The 13650-nt window shown below is 42.2% G+C and overlaps 1 long non-coding RNA gene across 4 annotated transcripts in view; it reads right to left on the reverse strand.

Moving 5' to 3' along the window:
- Positions 1-1819: 1819 nt before the first annotated feature.
- The window catches only part of LOC120402924, a 139602-nt gene continuing 127771 nt past the window's right edge, over positions 1820-13650 (reverse strand). For 3 of the 4 annotated variants that reach the window (XR_005597362.1, XR_005597365.1, XR_005597364.1), the window contains exon 4: positions 1824-2707. This is a non-coding gene — a long non-coding RNA (uncharacterized LOC120402924). Of the gene's footprint in view, positions 2708-13650 lie in introns of all 4 variants that reach the window. The other variant, XR_005597360.1, reaches the window with a different exon arrangement.

A 13650-nucleotide genomic window follows, 5' to 3' on the forward strand; every position in this document is an offset into this window, starting at 1 on the left:
GTAAGATACTTCAGGAAACTAATATTATTATTTGTCTTCAGCTTAATTATCTATGTTATAATGAACTGCCTGCTAATTGCCTTATGTGAATGAATGCAACTAGTTTACTTGTGTGTGCATAGGTAATAGAAACATTAGCTTCAAAACAACAATCTGCACAGCCTATTCTTCATGGGGGAAGGTCCTGCCGTGACAAACGCTCTGAGGAGGCTTATCAGCTTGCTAGAGGATTATAAAAGAAAGCTCTGGGCCTGATCCTGCCATCTCAGGTCTGCTTAAACTTACACAGGAAGGGTCTAAAACAATCTGGATTACCCAGAGATTCTCATGAAAGACCTTGAACAGACTCAACACCTGAACTGCCTATTGGACTATGACCTTTTAAAATGATTCCAGAAAGATTTTACAGATCAGCAGCCTCACCATCTCTGCTATGAAACTGACGTAAGGACTTTACACATATTTGTATATATATTGATCTTTCAACCTTTTGCAACTCTTCTTTTCCTGTTATGACTAAAAGCTTTCCTTTTAATTACTAAAGTATTGGCAGCAGCGTGATTATTGGAAAAGATCGGAGACTCATATTGACCTAGGGATCAGTGCCTGGTCTTTTGGGACTGGTGAACCTCACATATGGTGAATCAGATTTTCAGTAACCACTCACTGTACTAGACTTGGCTATCTGAATGGAAGTTTAAGCTTAAAGGGGACTGTATTTGGATTCTTGGTGACCAGTGTGGTATTAAAGACGCTGTTTTGTCATTGCCTTGGTGAATCTAATTATAGAACAAACCACCAGTTTGAGGAAAAGCAGCAAAGAATCCTGTGGCACCTTATAGACTAATAGACGTTTTGGAGCATGAGCTTTCGTGGGTGAATACCCACTTCATCGGATGCAAGTCTTGCATCCGACGAAGTGGGTATTCACCCACAAAAGCTCATGCTCCAAAACGTCTGTTAGTCTATAAGGTGCCACAGGATTCTTTGCTGCTTTTACAGATCCAGACTAACACGGCTACCCCTCTGATACAGTTTGAGGAATTGTCTGCCCTATTCCTTGCAGTTTGTCCGGAATATAACATTCTCAGTGTGGCCCATCCAGGCATCCGGTCACAAGTTTATTCTACAGTGTCCTCAATTCTCATTAGTTTACTGTGGGTCTTGTGATATTTGGTGGTTTTCTTAAAGCCCCAGCCCTGGGGTCTTGTGATTACAAAATCATCTTGCATTTCCTTTTAAAAAAAAGAGTAAGTGTCTAGCCCTCTTGATTGTAAACGTGAACCCTAACAGCTCAAAACAGAGATGGCAAATAAAAAGAACCCCAAATGTATTAATTTGTACAACATTTTCATGGGTTTTAAACCAATCTCAAGATTTGCTAGGCCCTGACTCATGTTGTTTGCACATTTAGGGTTGGCGAGACTGATTCCAGTCACTGGATCTTGTTATGCCTGTCTGCTCAATTAAAGAGCCCCCTACTATCAGAAATCTTCTCCCTATGTAGGTACTTATCGAATGGGATGGGGCTTTAAAGAGCCATATATCTGATGAGTTTTTGAATGGCATGTGAGATGCCTTAATATTCTTTTCATTTGCTGTTGTTCTATAAATAGAGCCGTGTCCCTGCAACCAGTCTATAAAGGTCACCTTATAATGTTTTCCTATCTCCTGTATTAAAAAGCAATGCTTTTCAGCTGACATTCCAACTTCAAGTCAAGCATGATGTAAGTTTGTTCCAGACTACAATGAAATGGCTGCAAACAAGATCAGTATATAATTGCTGAAGAGCATCCCATTCATAGTCAACAAAGGGCACTTCATCAAACAAAACAGGCTGCATGAATACCAGATTGTCTCCAAATATTTGGTTCATGCTAAAAATATAGCACATTTATTAAAAATATATATTTATAAACATTGGTATGAACAGACACAAATGTCAAGCAAATGAAAAAGAAAAAATAATCATGTCACTTATTTCCCCCAACATTTTATTGTTTTTAGGCAGATCTTGCTCGATGGAATTGTTTTTCCATGATTGCACCATATGTTCATTCTAAATAAAAAGCCTGTCAGTTTCAATGTAAATAAAACTGAAAAGTCAAGGAGAAAAAAAAATTATTTGACCTAATGGACACAAAATCTGTGTTATCTAGCTATCTTTCAGAGTATATGGTATACATTAGTAATTCTAAATAGTGTACAGTCTCTTTCTATTGTGTTTGTATCCCAGATTGAGTTCTTCAAAGCTGCCACTTACATCATTGCAGTCATTTCCCCCAAAACCAAACCCCCACAAAAAGGGAAAGGAGCAAGACAGAAGAGTTTAGCTTGTTACTGCGTGAAAAAGTCTGGTTAAATTAATTGTGCTTCAGCTTTCACTGCCTGGAGGCAGTGCTTTTATGATGTGGTAATATAGTACAGAATAAATTCTGATTAAGCAACATGTCAATACCCTACAATGTTTGTTGTCACCTTTAGCAGCCGTTTCATTGGTTCTCATCGTGTGCCTTCTGGCTCACAATGTTGTGTAAATGTACACAAAAATGATCACAATGAGGTTCAAAATTGTTCCAATAATCCCAAGCATTGCCAGGATGGTTTCTTCTTTGCTCTCCTTTTCTTGATTGCCTTTATCTTCTTCATTTCCACTAGTGATTACCATCTTGGAGGCCAGTTTCTTTATCCTTCTCCTCAGGCTAACCTAGAATTAGAAAGATGAGCATCAAAGTAAATTGTAAGTTACAATGACTTGTTTCTAATACTGGAGCCAATCCTGCAGTCCTTATCCCCATCATATTTTATAATAATGGTACATTTTAAAATAGTTTATAAAGGGTTCACAAATGATTAACAGATGTTTTAATAAATGGTTAATCAAATGCTATAGTCCAACACTCAGAAGGTTAGTTATAACTGCGTATAACAGTTTCTACTGATGTGCTTATGACCATTTATAACACATACTACTCATGTCTGTAACATGATTATAATGTCTATTACCTTCTAAACTGTTTATAAATGTACCTTTCCTATAAAGTGTATCTCCTGACTCAGACAAACTCCCACTGAAGTGGGAGCTTTGTCTGCATCAAAACAGCAAGGTACAGCCCATAAAGTGGTGGGGAAAGTTGGTTTATACTATAGGACTACGCAGCAAATTGATAAGAGAAGTAAAACTGAGCAGACCTTGTTTCTTTTAATAGGAAAATAATAAGACAAAAACATTTTGTTTCCTGACTAGAAGGAAGACAACAGTGACTTTGCAATAAATAATTCAGAACAAAAGCAGAGACAAAATAACGCCACATCTTCAATTTTTCCTTATTCTTAATGTAAGATAAAAAGTTACTTGCCGCGCAGTCAGCTGAAAAGTATCAGACCCTCCAGTCTGAAGGATTCAGCCATTTTCTAAGGAACAGCCTCAGATCCTATGAGGCTCCTACAGAGTGGAGTCTTCAGTTTGTGCCAGTTTCAGCTTTCCAGCTGATGGCTCTGAGTCTGTTCTGTAAGCCCCAAAGCCCCACAAACCTGGAAAGGGCCATTCTGTTTCCCAACACAAAATGACCTGCCAAGATCTGGGTTCAGGTTACATGCTACCTGAGCTCCGTGGCTGCACTCTGCAATTCCTCCCCGGGGGTCACAAAATGTGGTGAAAATGGCCAACCACCATATTTTGTAGGTGGGCTTTACACAGAACAGACAGGAGAACATGCACTGTAGATCAGCTGTTCCCTGTCTCCTCCCCACACAACCACCCACTTAGAGTACATGTCTACACTGCTATTAAACACCTGTGGCTGGCCCACGTCAGCTGACTTGGGCTCATGGGGGGTCAAGCTATGGGGCTATTTAATTGGAGTGTAGGGCTCTGGGACCCTCAGGTGCTCCACCTGAGCCCAAACATCTACACTGCAATTAAGCAGCTTTGTAGCCTGAGCCTGAGTCAGCTGACGTACCCTATGTAGACGTACCCTTACTGACCTGATCTCAGTGAGGCTGGTGAATCACACTGAGATAATGCTGAGGGAATGCTGGAGTGTATACAGAGGAGGGATGAAGGATGAACATCCAGTTAACCTGTTTACATATTTCTCCCCTCCATGCAGCACTTGCAAGCTAAGTGCAGCCTTGAATGCTAGGAAAATCTGAGCCCAGGTGGGAGAAATAGGTAGAAGAGATATAGTAGATAGGGGGCCTTTAAGGAACTGAGGAAGCTGGGCTGCCATGAGCGTTAAGCTAATCACGTCCTACTACGAGGTGTTGAGTGCCTTCAAATCCCTTCAGTGTCAATGAGGTTGTCCCAGTGGTATTCAGCACTTTGATCAGGCCTCACCTAAGTGGAAAGTTCAGCACAACATGGAGAAATATATATGCCACATTCAGCAACAGGGGCAGGGCACTGGGGGAAAATGTGTGCACAGAGAAAGGATGTGGTCAGGGCATAGGTATTTCAATGTAATCCAGTCCATAGGTCTGTCAGTTACTCTTGCTGCCAGCCAGGAGCTGTTGCTCACTGGAGAGAGCTTATGAGCTGCATTTAGAAGAAAGCGAGAGCCAGGGCCGGCTCCAGACCCCAGCACGCCAAGCGCGCGCTTGGGTGGCATGCCGCGTGGGGCGCTCTGCCTGTCGCCGGTGGCTCCAGTCGACCTCCTGCAGGCTTGCCTGCGGAGGGTCCGCTGGTCCCGCGGCTCCGGTGGACCTCCCGCAGGCATGCCTGCGGATGCTCCACCGGAGCCGCGGGACCAGCGGACCCTCCGCAGGCACGTCTGCGGGAGGTCCACTGGAGCCGCGGGACCGGCGACCGCCAGAGCGCCCCCCGTGGCATGCCGCCGTGCTTGGGGCGGCGAAATTACTAGAGCTGCCCCTGGCGAGAGCAATGGAGAGCAACTGTATCTCTAACAGCCAATAGCAAAACGCCTGCATTATCTGCTGCCTTCATCTTCCTTTGTTTGATTGAATCATAGAATATCAGGGCTGGAAGGGACCTCAGGAGGTCATCTAGTCCAACCCCCTGCTCAAAGCAGGACCAATTCCCAACTAAATCATCCCAGCCAGGGCTTTGTCAAGCCTGACCTTAAAAATCTCTAAGGAAGGAGATTCCACCACGTCCCTAGGTAACCCATTCCAGTGCTTCACCACTCTCTGAGTGAAAAAGTTTTTCCTAATATTCAACCTAAACCTCTCCCACTGCAACTTGAGACCATTACTCCTTGTTCTGTCATCAGGTACCACTGAGAACAGTCTAGATCCATCCTCTTTGGAATCCCCTTTCAGGTAGTTGAAAGCAGCTATCAAATCCCCGCTCATTCTTCTCTTCTGCAGACTAAACAATCCCAGTTCCCTCAGCCTCTCCTCATAAGTCATGTGCTCCAGCCCTCTAATCATTTTTGTTGCCCTCTGCTGGACTCTTTCCAAGTTTTCCACATCCTTCTTGTAGTGTGGGGCCCAAAACTGGACACAGTACTCCAGATGAGGCCTCACCAATGTCGAATAGAGGGGAATGATCACATCCCTCGATCTGCTGGAAATGCCCCTACTTATACAGCCCAAAATACCATTAGCCTTCTTGGCAACAAGGGCACACTGTTGACTCATATCCAGCTTCTCGTCCACTGTAACCCCTAGGTCCTTTTCTGCAGAACTGCTTCTTAGCCATTCGGTCCCTAGTTTGTAACAGTGAATGGGTTTCTTCCATCCTAAGTGCAGGACTCTGCACTTGTCCTTGTTGAACCTCATCAGATTTCTTTTGGCCCAGTCCGCTAATTTGTCTAGGTCCCTCTGTATCCTATACCTACCCTCCAGCGTATCTACCACTCCTCCAAGTTTAGTGTCATCTGCAAACTTGCTAAGGGTGCAGTCCACACCATCCTCCAGATCATTAATGAAGATATTGAACAAAACCGGCCCCAGGACCGACCCTTGGGGCACTCCACTTGAAACGGGCTGCCAACTAGACATGGAGCCGTTGATCACTACCCGTTGAGCCCGACAATCTAGCAGCTTTCTATCCACCTTATAGTCCAATCATCCAGCCCATACTTCTTTAACTTGCTGGCAAGAATACTGTATCAAAAGCTTTGCTAAAGTCAAGGAATATCAAAAGCTTTGCTAAAGTCAAGGAATAATACATCCACTGCTTTCCCCTCATCCACAGACCCAGTTATCTCCTCATAGAAGGCAATTAGGTTAGTGAGGCGTGACTTGCCCTTGGTGAATCCATGCTGACTGTTCCTGATCATTTTCCTCTCCTCTAAGTGCTTCAGAATTGATTCCTTAAGGACCTGCTCCATGATTTTTCCAGGGACTGAGGAACAAAGCATCCTGTGGCTCAGCACTTCACACCCTCATGCACTCTGAAGGCTCAAACCCAGTGAGTCTGAACTACACATAGTACTCAATGGGCTTAATGTGGGGAGTGCTGAGCATTGCCAGCTCTCACTGCTCTTGACAGAAACAGAGAGTCTGAGCACCTAACAGGACTGGGTCCTAAATATGATCTTATAAGTACCTGATTTGGCCCAATCTAGCACTATTGCAGTCAATGGATGTTTGGACATTGACATCAATGAGAGCAGAATCCAAACTACTTTTACAAATGTAGGGGCTGACCGTGCGAGAGACTGAGCATTCTCATCTCCCATGCTGTCAATGGCATTCAGTTAAGGTCATTAAATATGTGGCAGGATCAGGCTCTTAGTCTTCACCCCTCTAATAGGCAGAGGGTATATTTTGCTACTGCAAAACTATTGGCCCACAGTTTTAGTATAATTTGCTTCATTCCAAACAAGTCTCTCCCACTGGCTTGCTGTCCTCTTCTTTCTTCTATCCAACTATTGGCAGCTTCTATAGTTCCTTTGGTGCTGTGATCTTACTTATACCATGCTGTATTGTATTTCTGAGACCCTTACACCACTTCATTCCCTTCAAACACTTTTTTAAAGCTGATAAGTCTTCACTCTCATTGACTTCATAGCATTGACCAAAGAGGATTTAGGGAATAACTAACAAGATAGAACAGGAAAGCAGAAAATTCAGACTGAAGATCAGCACGGAGAAGACAAAAATGATGGCAATTGGAAGACAAGAGGAAGAGGTAAAAGTCAAACTCGGAGGCAAAGAGTTAGAACAAGTGGAAAAATGTGTGTACCTTGAAAGACTGGCATCGAAGAGTGGCAATTGTGAAGATTAGCCTCCTTTGTGCAGCTACGCATTAGCCGCTACTGCATTAGGAAAACTCTGTAGAAGCTGGAAGACTAAAGAAATTTAGATAAAAAGAAATATCAGCATATATGAGACAACTCTCATGCTGATACTGCTGTATGGGTCAGCAAGTTGGAATATGAGGAATAGCAAAGAATGATAGATATTGACTACAGAAATGAACGGGCTGAGGGGAATGTTTTAAGATGACAAAAAGAAAAAATGAAGTGATAAGAAAATGGCTAAGGCAAGAAATAATGCTGTTACAGAAGATCCAAGAAAGATGACTGCAGTGGTTTGAATGTGTGTCAAGAAGGACCCGGAAAGGATACCACACATGGCAATACATACCAGAGTGCAAGGAACTAGAAATGAGGATGTATTGGCTAGACATAGTGAAGAATTAAAGAGGTCAAAAAGGTTTAAAGATAAACAAAGCTGTGAAGCTGGTACAAGACGGAAAATGGTGGAAAGTCTTCATCTGGCTCCATCATTGCTGCTGAGCTGACGGGTGACAACCAAAGAAGAAACCTTTACTCAAATAACAATACTGTTTCCCTATCCAATAATTCATCTGTTGACATAGTATTCCATTGCATGTACAATAACAACTTGATTATTACATAACGGCCCGGTCATCCCAATATTACCTCACTCAAAATTAATCTGCTCCCTGCTTCATTTTGTGGGATCCATTATCATTGGGAAAGTGTAATATTCTCTTTACTCTACTGTGAGCAGGGGAGGAAGGCTGAGCCAGTAGTTAAGGCCTTAGTCTGGCACTCAGGAGCCCAGGGCTCAGTTCTCTGCCCTGCCACAACTTTCCTGTGTGTTCTTAAGCAGGTCCCTTTGCCTCTCTGTGTCTCAGTTCCCCATCCATAGACTAGAATAGCAGCTCTTCCCTACCCCACAAGGACGTCGTGAAGATAAATATGGTGAATGCTCAGATACTACAGTAATGGGGGCCCCCAGAGTACCTAAAATGGATAGGTTTCAGAGTAGCAGCCGTGTTAGTCTGTATCCGTAAAAAGAACAGGAGTACTTGTGGCACCTTAAAGACTAACAAATTTATTTAAATTTAATTAAATAAATTTGTTAAATAAATTTGTTAGTCTTTAAGGTGCCACATGTACTCCTGATCTTAAAATGGATAGCTTAGCATAGCAGATTCCAAATCCAATAGTATTGTAACATGGCCGCTAGCACATCTATAGGACTTCCTGGCCACTGGGAACTTCAGGGTGGCAATGCGGGGGGGAACTTAGATCCTCCTCCTTTGATAGCACAGACCAGTAATAACTGAACTAAACCTGCTCTGTTAACAGTAGTGATTCTATGGCACAGAGTAATTATGATTCTGAAAGAGGGCAGCAGCAAGTACACACACCCCAACTTATTGCAGTAGGTTTGCTACATCTAAGATCTGGTGCACATCCCTAAAGAACTGCCTGCACCAATATGTTTGATGGACTTTGTACATGCTAGCACTTTGATTTGTTCTTGAAAAAGTTTTGGAAGTGACATGACTTATGATTACAAGTCATTATTTATAAGGTCCTCAATTGGATTAAAGGCTTACCCCGAGTGCCCAACTCCGATGTGCTCTGGCGGAGCTAAGCGTGATCAGTGACTTGTGAGAGATGCTTTGATTGCTGCTGGATCGTTCCCATGCTATCATGTATTAGCTGAACAACATTTTGAAAAGCCCCCTGGGCCAGATCCTCAGGTGCTATAAATCAGCATAGCTCCACTGACTTCTGTGGAGCTACATCAGTTAACACCCTCTGAGGATCTGGCCCATTACGTTCAATCTAGCTTGAAGATCAGATGCTATAAATTCTGCATGCTTAATCCATAATCATAGACAATCACCAGCAAAATTGTTCCGATATTTAAACTTGTTTACAGTCCCCAGGCGTTTAGTTGTGATGACACATTAACAGATACAAGAGCTTTAATTTTCTGAAGACAGTTTCACCCTCCAGGGATGAGAAATACACAGCAGAACTGGTTTTGATTAGCAAACTGAAGAGGACACTGAAATCATGCAAAGATGCATAAGCTGTTGAAGTGTGACACCTTCTTTATCTCACAAAGAAGGGAAGCTCTAGCAGCGCTCAAATTACCAAGCCGGGGAAGAGAGGATTCTAGAGAATGGGACCCACTTGAAAATCAGGAGTTTGAAAAGTCAGATGGAACATGGAAGTGATTGTTCTAATTCAAAGTTCTTGTAATCACATTGCCCCTTTGAGGATGAAGTTGGGAGGGAAAGTTGAGTGCCTTTGCTCAACACCAGCCAGACATTCCCAGTAGCATTAAGAGATACTGTGCTGCTGGAGCTGCTATTTTTGGAATGAGATGTCAAACAACATCCTTAGCGCCTGTGTTTCGTGAAAGATCCACTGGCCCTTTTTGTACAAGTTGCTATGGCAAAGTTCCCACATTCTACCTGACTAGAATCCCTATGCCATTCCTATAGACAGAATACTCTTCACTTCCTGGCCTAAACTGCTGAGTTGTGCACTGTGTGCTCTTACACAGCAGTCATGTTCCTCCCCAGAAGCATTTCAGTGGTGGGTGCAGAGAATCCTGCCTTTGTTCGTAAAGATCCTACGGATGCTTTGGGATGAAGAGCATCATATAAACGTGAGGCATCATTAAGACAAAGAGAAAGAAAAGAGGGGAAACATTGTGCCAGTTTATAATGGCCTTGAACCAAAATCCCATGCATTTGGGAATGTTTGGATTTGAATTTCATGGCTCAGTCCAAATGCCAGTGAAATTGTGGGACACCTGACAATGTTTCTGTGCCGATATATTAGCTTCCTTTGGGCAGCTCCGGATCTTTTATGCAGTGCTAAAATGGAATGGAATTCTCATCTTCTGAGATTCATAGTCCAGTGTCTTAATCACAAACTCATCCTTCCTGAGAAATAAAAATAAAGAATTTCTGCAGCAACTACAATTGGATGCTGGAAGATATAGATGTGTACCCTCCTTGCAATATGTGGATGTGATCTTATAAATCAATAAACAGGAACCACAATTTATTTATCTTTGAATAATATTCCTCATTGGTATCCATTCCTGTTATTAAATCAAAACCATTTGGAAAAAGACAAAAATAAAAAATCTTAAACATTTATATTTTTATACTCCAATGCGATATAGTATTAACCAAAATACTTGTAGGAATTCAATTAGGAAAGGAGGATATGCTAAAACAACTGCTTCCAGGTCCTCAGATCTCAGCTCGTCGTCCTCATTCTCTAGGGTCTTTCTGGAGTTATCTTTTACAAATAACAGACCACAAGGACTTATACAAAACATGTAATAGCTGTATCTCAGTGAGAGACAGCCCTTCAATTACCAGCAAAGAGTCACGTAACCTTTGTCATAGGCAGTCTGAAGAATTGTCCTAATGTCACTATAAATTGTATTTCATACTAACCTGCCATAGAAGACATTTTAAAAAAATATTCATAGAAGAACATTTTTGTTTCTATAGAAAGAGCTAAGAAATAAATATAAATCTGGAAACCAGTTCTTGACTGGTGTAACTCCCCTGACTTCAAGTTACACCAGGAAATAATTTGGCCCTTAGCGTGACAAACTATTTTTAAATGAAGAAGCACTTTGCAATGGAATTACAAGGTGAGTCTTCCTTTAACAAGCATACTATAATCTGCTTTGTACAAATAGGTAGAATTATCATCAAAACACCTAGCAACATAACACAACACTTTATAATGCAACTTCTATCTTAGGTATATAGCAATCATGTATATAGCCTGAAGACTCAGCTTTCAGTTCCACCCATGTCTTTGCTCTGAAAACTAACTATAGCCGTGGCTGGTAACACCTCATGTTATTCAGGTTGACCAACACTTCCCATTATAAGACTCTCTTTTCAGTTGCTTAAAACTTTGCCAGATTTTAACAGTTTGGGCTGAACTTTTTCATGCAAGCCTCAGGCTGATTTTTTTTTTTTTTAATTTCAGCCAAAACAATTCAGCTATTTCTAAGAACGAGTCTAGGCGAACATATGTTTTGTCCAGGTTAAAAAAGTCTTGAGACCTCTTCTTTGAAAAAATCTAATGCCCTCATGCTTTGGAGCAGGGACAAACTCCCCTGAAATTTGGCTGGGGAGATGGCCTTTTGCTGTTCCTGTCAAAGTTTGCCCACATTTGGCCAAGTTGAAAAAAAATCAGTTTGCACATGCTCAGTGGAGACTTTGATTTTAGCAGCTAAAATGTCCAAAGATTCCGTCCTGACTGAGCATGCTCAAGCCCCTCACAGCTTCTAGTGCTGACCACACTGTACATGTGGCATCCTCAGACAGCAGCTGAGCATGCTTTACCTCCTCTCAGCTCCTGGTGCTTACCAGACTACCCACCCACCAGCACCGCAGAGTGACTGAGCATGCTGGAACAAAATACTTAGGGGGGTTGTGAAATCTGCATCCTTGGAGGTTTTTAAGAACAGGTTAGACAAATGCCTGTCAGGGATAATACTTAGTCCTGCCACAGTGCAGGGAACTGGACTAAGTGACCTGTCGAGGGCCCCCTCCATGCCTATATTTCTATGATTCTATGCTCCATCCCATGGCTGTGGGGTGAAGCCAGACTTTCCCTCTAATTGCTGCTCCCAGCTGCTATGGGTCAGGCATTGAAAATGATACATTTCTCCTGTGCTTTCAGTTAGCCCCCGGCTGGCACCCAGGCAGTGTGGGGGAGGAAGCTATGTGATTTGTATCCAAAAGAGACAAAAGCAGGACCAGGGGGGTGGACAAGGAGTCTTGCGAGACTGGAACTGGAGGATGGGAGACAAACTGTGACCAGGAGATAGGGAGGACTAGGCGCTGGGAGGACACCAAAACAAGACACACCTCTTCACACACTTCACCACCTGGGAGAGGGACAGTGAACAAGCAATATCTGACAGACATATAATTACGTCATTTTAATGCACTACTGGAAGACACTAGATTCTACAGCCATGAGCATAAGGTATATGTCCTTACCTATATAGAAAAGAATAGCTGATTAAGAAAATGGGCGAGAGTGGGAGCCAGTTGATTGGGGTTGGGGAAACCCTGAGACTGGATGAGGAACTGAGAGACTGGGACTAGGAACCTGGCGGGAATGGCAGTGAAGGGAGACATGGCTGACAAGGTCTTGGGGCGTACCTGGTACTAACTAGGCAAAGAGTCTGGAAGAAGTAGCCAGGAACAGGGGAGACTGGGACAAAGGGGAGTAGTCTACATTGTATAGGGAGCTTAGGCACCTAATTCAGGGCTATGGATTCCTCTAGGTGGCAGGCACCTAAATGTCATGCATTGCAATGCTGAGTCTAAGTCTCCTTAGACAAGCATGGCCTCTAAAGAAATGAAATTAATATTAGACCTTTCTCACAATAAACAATGCAATGTAGATCTAGCTGGCAAAGCAAAGCCCTTTCATATTTGTCTATGGTCCAGTATTAGTCCCTTTGCAAATATACAGTTTGTCTAGAGATTTACTAGATTATTTGCAGATGGCTTCCAGTACTATACAGTATACATAATGATCTGTATCATTTTTCTGTCTGCAGTGGCTAGTGTACTATATAAAGAACATATTTTGATGTTTAATGTAATGCAACATATATATCATATTGCCTCAAGGACATAGTAGGTTGTATCAGTTTATCTGATGCATCCTGACATACTCTAATGTAGTGTCAGTAATTTCAAACAATGCTCATGTAAAATGGGAATAAAAGCAAGAATTTACCCATAAAACTAAAAGTATTTTCTTGCTACCTTGCACTAAAGGCACTCTTTTAAGGATTTAAAGAGAAGAATGAAAGTTAAATTACATTTTCGGTTATAGACATTGAGCCAAATTCTGCTGCCAGTTACACTTGGATAAATCTGGAGTAACGCCATAGCTTACAGCAAAATTACTCTGGATTTACAGCAGTGTAACCAAGAGCCCCAAATTTGACCCCATATCTATTACGCAGGTCTTTGAATAACATATAATAGATTGTTTTAAAAATATCATAGGTAAGAAAAAGGCACTTATCAATTAGGATGTAAAATAGTCACATTACTTGGGTGACATAAAAATTCAGAGAGGCACAGATGCTTCTCTACCCCCATCTTTGGTTAGAGTTTATTGGATGTTAATAACCACCAGAAGTCCCTTGTGTGTAGGAAGAGCACAGGATCATGGAAAATTGGTGTGGTGAATAGTCTGTAGATAGGATCATTTGCTAAGCATATCTTTTTAATTATTTGCAACAACTCTTAGCACTTATTTTTCAAAACTGAAAGTGTTAATGCAGCTAAAAGTAAATGTATACATCTGGGAACAAAGAATGTAGGCCATACTTATAGGATAGAGGACATAATCCTGGGGAACAGTGACTCTGAAAAAGATTTGGGGGTTGTGGGGGATA

The sequence above is a fragment of the Mauremys reevesii genome, linkage group 4, assembly GCF_016161935.1.
Source record: "Mauremys reevesii isolate NIE-2019 linkage group 4, ASM1616193v1, whole genome shotgun sequence".
Lineage (NCBI taxonomy): Eukaryota > Metazoa > Chordata > Testudines > Geoemydidae > Mauremys > Mauremys reevesii.